The sequence below is a fragment of the Astyanax mexicanus genome, chromosome 21, assembly GCF_023375975.1.
Source record: "Astyanax mexicanus isolate ESR-SI-001 chromosome 21, AstMex3_surface, whole genome shotgun sequence".
In the NCBI taxonomy this organism is placed as follows: Eukaryota; Metazoa; Chordata; class Actinopteri; order Characiformes; family Acestrorhamphidae; genus Astyanax; species Astyanax mexicanus.
In genome coordinates, this window is record NC_064428.1 from 9,522,385 (window position 1) to 9,528,384 (window position 6,000).

Consider the following 6,000-nt stretch of genomic DNA (forward strand, 5'->3'; position numbering starts at 1 on the left):
TTTCTTTGCGACCAGTGTGAATGTTTCTTTTGCTAAAAACAGTAAAAAATAGTACTCTGATGTGATAATTAGGGCTGGGTGATGCAACACGATATTTCAGGGTATAATATCGTTCTTGTTATTAGAAAATGTTGGCGATATTATTTCATATGGTACGATATGGAACACACTCTGGGATTAAAAAAATATACCATGTTCACTTCCAAGTTATGAAAGTTAAGAATGTTTTTTTTTTTTTACCTTATTCTGTAAAGTTGGCTGTTTTTGGAGATACAAGGTTTTAACATGGCCATGTCAATCACAAGCTTGAAATTATGCATTTCATGCATTTAATCTTCATTATCTTATCTTCAAATGTCTTTCAGCTTTTCTTCAAGAACAGAGGAATCCTAAATTAAGAAGGCTTCATTCTCTTTGTGAGGAAGAACGCCACCATCATCCTCATCCCCAAGTTTGGCCTGGAGGGAACGGTGTTCTTCGAGAACAAAGACAACAAAAACCTGGACCACGGCTCAACTTTGACACTGAGGTTGTTACTGAGCACCAGTCCTGGCCTTGTTTTAAACTGAATGTCTTTAATTGTTCATTAATATGGTCAATATTAATCTGTTACATGTTATTTTTATACATTATAACATTATGGATGCAGTAATGATGTGATATCAGTATCACCTACACTGATCATGTTAGTATGATATTTAGCTGCTTAAGCATTTTAGCCTCTTAGCATAACTGTGGAGGACACAAATCCAGTTTAGTTAGTCAGTTTTGGATCCCATACTTTGGGGAATAATAAAAACATTGACTTTAATTTTGTATTTGGCCTATAAGCATACACGCAATGGAGAAAAGTAATTGGACACCTGCTCATTTATTGTTTCCTCAGAAATCATTGCTGTGAGGATTTGATTGCATTCTTCTACAAAAAGCATAAATGAGGTCACCTTTTTTGACCCAGGATGATCAACACCCCCTACCTCACTTATCCTTACGTTCCCAACATCATCCCAATATATACAGCTCTGGAAATTAAGAGACCACTTCAGTTTCTGAATCAGTTTCTCTGATTTTGCTATTTATAGGTATATGTTTGAGTAAAATGAACATTGTTGTTTTATTCTATAAACTAAAAACAACATTTCTCCCAAAGTACAAATAAAAATGTTGTCATGGATGAAATGGAATGAAATGAAATGAGAAATGGATGAAATAAAACAAAAAAAGAGGCAGAGCTTTCAGATCTCAAATAATGCAAAGAAAACAAGTTCATATTCATAAAGTTTTAAGAGTTCAGAAATCAATATTTGGTGGAATAACCCTGGTTTTAATCACAGTTTTCATGCATCTTGGTATGTTCTCCTCCACCAGTCTTACACACTGCTTTTGGATAACTATAAAACTCAAGCAGTTCAGTTTGGTTTGATGGCTTGTGATCATCCATCTTCCTCTTGATTATTTTCCAGAGGTTTTCAGTTTAGTAAAATCAAAGAAACTCATCATTTTTTAAGTGGTATCTCATTTTTTCACAGAGCTGTATTATATTGGTATTGGATAGAGCTTCATCATTCCAGAGAATACAGTTCTTCCACTGCTCCATAGTGTTCCTCAATGCTGGGGGGATGTATATTCCTCCATAGCCTATGCTTGGCATTAGGCATGGTACCAATAGGTTCATGTAGGTTTTCTGATAGACCAGCCATGTATGCTTGTGCATTTGCACATCTATGTCAGCAATAGATGAAGCTTAAAGTAGATGAATGCATTTAAATTAGATGGGGTGTGTCCACGAACATATCTGGTGGTTTTGCTCCTCCTTTATATAACTGAATGCTTTTTTTTTTAAATCATTATTCTTTCCAGGGACCAACGCTGGCCGTGGAGGATCAGCACACCTTCCACATATTTGACAAAGTCAAAGTGACCATCAGTCTGGACGCCTCCAATATCCAGCACCAGAAGATCAGGATGGCCCTGGTGGAGCCAGTGGTACGTTTTTCTCTCTCTGTCTTTCCCTCACTTTAGATAAACAAATAGAGTACAGTGTAGAGGTTTCAGACACCTACACATACAGGTGCATCTCAATTACTCTACTTTATTAGAGTACAGTAGAGCAAATTACTTTATTTCAGTAATTTAGTTCAAAATGTGTAAGTTTATATAGATTTATTACACACAGAGTGATCTATTTTTTCAATCTTTTAAGCGTTTATTTATTTTACTGTTGATGATTATTGCTTACTGCCAATAAAAAACAAAAAATCAGTGTCTCAGAAAATTAGAATATTATATAAGACCAATCGGTACTTTTGGCAGTGTGGGCAGTGTGCCAAGTCCTGCTGGAAAATGAAATCCGCTTCTATAAAAAAGTTGTCAGCAGAGGAAATATATATACAGTATGTTATATGATTTGATATAACACTGTGGACCAATGCATAATGAGTTTCACATTTTGAACTGAATTACTGAAATAAATTACTTATAATAATATATATAGGTGCATACATTTTACTATAAAAACTCCAGATCCCATTAGAACAGATGCAGTTTAACATAAATACAGTGTAAAAAAAAAAAAAAAAGTTCTCAATTTGATTCAAATCAAACTAGGTATTGATATGGTGAAAATTATAAATAATACTAGAGATTTGCAGATGTTTAAACACAATAAACTACTGCTAAATAACAAACATCTACCGCCCAGATAAGCAGGTTTACCATGGCTAATTTTAAGTGACTGATCCAAGTCAGAAGCAGGCAGGGGAATCCTGCACTCTAAGGGAGCTGTTGGATTCTGGCATGGAGGCAGAATTTGGTACAACACCTGGAAATACAATCTGCTGAAATTACCACATTCTACAGAGCAGTCTTTTTAAAAAAACTAAAACTAAACCATATTTTATCCAATAATAGCTGAAATGTGTATCTGCATCTCACCGCTATCAGAGAAACACTGCTGCTGCTACAGCTCAGCCAACCAGCTCTCCCTCATGCCCCGCCCTTAAACCCATACATCACTCAGTGCCCCTCCCAATTTTTTCCTCCCGTCCTTTAGCCTTTTTCAAATTTGATTTGAGGGTGGAGTCAGCAAAAATCTGTGGTTTTAGTGTTCCTTTAAGTAACTAAACTAACCCTATGGTGTTTCTCTTCCAGATCCTTGGCGTCAGTGTGGCGTTACCAGAACCAGGACCAGAAGCAAAGAAACCCAAACTGGATCGCTGAGCTCAGCAGAAGCTGTCCGACACTGCCATCTTAGTTTCTTTTATTTTCATGTTCATTTTTAGAAAATGAATGTAATATTCTTTTGAATGTGTGGCTATAGCTTGTGTAAACGATAGGGATTGTTGTTAAATATCAATTATGGATGTTTTTGTGACTTCCTAAAAACAAAAAAGACAAAACTCTAGACATGCACGGTCTTTTGGATGCATTGAAGTACAGACTTAAAGGACAGTCTCATTTTATCCTATGAAATGCTCCACTTGAAAAGCACAAATGCAGGACTTTGTACAAAACTATACAAAAAATAATCCATACATCATATAATAATGGAAACACTTCAATAAAACGATTTTAAGCTAAAACACAGTTCTCGTCATTTTCTTCAGATTGTGTTTTGTGTTTAATACTCAGAAACTGGTTTAGAAATTTAAATGGTTTAATCCTGTGAGGAACACTGATAAAGGACCAGAGCACTGATGATTCACCACACAAAGAAAAAATTATAATGGTGTAGAAACGAGGAGGTGGTTATAATATTTGGATATTATTTTTTTTTTTGCAAATCAATAAAAAAATTGATTATGTAGCGAACTCAGCGGTTTAATACCTGGTGCTAATTGAGATGTTTAAATATTTTTAATTGGGCGCCAGTTATTAAATTAATTAAATTAGATTAATTAATCATATTAATTAATAACACAAGACATCTCAAGGTGTGGCTTCTACAGGTGACAGGAATTCTCATAACCAAGTTATCCAGAAAACACTGAAATCACAGGTTTAGTAATATAAAAAGTATTTTATTAAATCACACAGATGAGTAAATAATTCAATAAAATGTCATAAATGTAGCCATTAGATATCAAATCATAGTGTATAATAAATGAGAAACAAAAGAACAAACGTTATAATACTGGTATGAAAAGAATAAAGATTAATATAGCTAGTTTGATGACAGGCAGATGTTAATACCTACAGAAGCATTTCTGCTCGTCGCACCTCCGCCGGTGCCAAAGTACCAGCTGCAGGGTCTTCAGCTGGGAGCCATCCTTCACTGATGTTTCGCCCCTTTCATCTCCAGAACATCTCAGGATGGTGGGGCAGCGTACAGGGACTTCTCCCTGCCGCTCCCTGCAGCTGGATTTTGATGGTGAAGTTAACATGTGGCCTCCTGTTTTCCCCAACTCTTATCGTTTCCAGAAACTTCCCTTTTCTGCTTCTTCTGAAAGATCCTTGCTGACCCTCTTGGCCTTGGTTGATGTGAAGCCACTGTCTCTCAGAAAGCGATTTGTTGAGAGGCTCACAAAGCCTCGGCAGCCAACTTCGACTGGGTAAGTTGTTGCTCTCCAGCCTCTCTCTTGGCATTCTGCCACTAGGTCAGCATACCGTGAGTTCTTCCTCTCATATGCCTCTGGAATGCCCTGCTCCCATGGCACGGTCAGTTCAACAGGACACGCTTTTCAATTGATGACCACACAACGATGTCAGGCCTCAATGTGGTAGTAGTGATGTTAGTGGGAAAGCGTAGCTGCTTACCGACATCTGCGGTCATTGACCAATCTTTGTCTGGGGTCAGGACTGATGTCCTGTCCTGTTGTGGGCAGCTTTGTATGGCATGTCCTGCTGGTATAAAGTTGACCACACGCTTCTGCTGGGATGTTGACTTCTCATTTACAAGGAGCCTTCTGGTTTCAATGTGTTCCGCCAGCTTCCTCAGCACCTGGTCATGCCTCCACCTATAGCGACCCTGGGCCAAGGCCACCCGGCAGCCAGCTAGGATGTGATGAAGATTTCCCACGGCTGTACTGCACAGGCTGCACCTTTCTTCAGTACCATACCACCGTGCCAGGTTTGCTGGACTAGGAAGGGTGTCATATGTGGCTCGGATGAGAAAACTCACCCTTGCCTGAGGCATCCTCCACAGGTCACTCCAACTTACAGATCTTGGTAAAATGCCCTCCCACTTTGTCCACTGGCCTTGCTGGCATTGGCCGATAGACTTGACCAAGAGCTTCTCTCCCTCCATCCTTGCCACCTCTGTGACTACCAGATTTTTCCTCTCCTTCAGCGATGCTTTAGACCACAGCTTTAGTGACTCTCCCTAGCCCAGGCCCTGTCTTCCTTGTTGTGTTCTTCCCACAAGCTCTTTGTGCTGCAGTCTTGAGATGGCACTGTCCACACATACTTCTGCTTTCCATGCTCTACCTGTCCGGATTCTGGCACCAGCATTTCTGACATGGTGGTCACTTGACTGTCTGAGTTCCAGGACAAGCCTGGCCTTCTCAAGCCTGTAACCAGTAGTGATATTTCTCAGAGGCAGCTGCAGTGCATTTCTTCCAAATAGAGAGGCATAGGACAAGCATCGAGGTAGCCCAAGCCACTTTCGGATGTAACTATTCGCCTTGGCATCCAACTTCCTGACTACTGTTGTTGTTATTTCAGACATCTTTAGTGGCCACATCACACGATGGTAGAGTGTTGTCTGATAGCACCAGACTTTGTATTTTCCAGGAAGGTAGCTCTGGTCTATCTGCTTTAAGCCCTGTTTTAGTTGGTCTGTGACTGTCACCATGTGTTTGTCTGAAAGATCCACTGAATATTCTCTGCCCAGGCTTCTAATCGATTGTTCTGCGAGCACCGGGATTCTTTCTCCTGCCACTTGGAAAGAAACTGAGGCCGTTTGTCTGCCCTTGCAGATCGACAGGCTGCGAGACTTAGTGGGTTTTATTTTCATCCTAGCCCAAGATAATAACTCTTCAAATCTCCTCAGGAGCCGTGATG

The 6,000-nt window shown here is 39.4% G+C and overlaps 1 pseudogene; it reads left to right on the forward strand.

The window, feature by feature from the left end:
* Positions 1–3,581, forward strand: part of LOC125780461 (exosome complex exonuclease RRP44-like) — an 83,988-nt pseudogene extending 80,407 nt beyond the window's left edge.
* Positions 3,582–6,000: the final 2,419 nt, after the last annotated feature.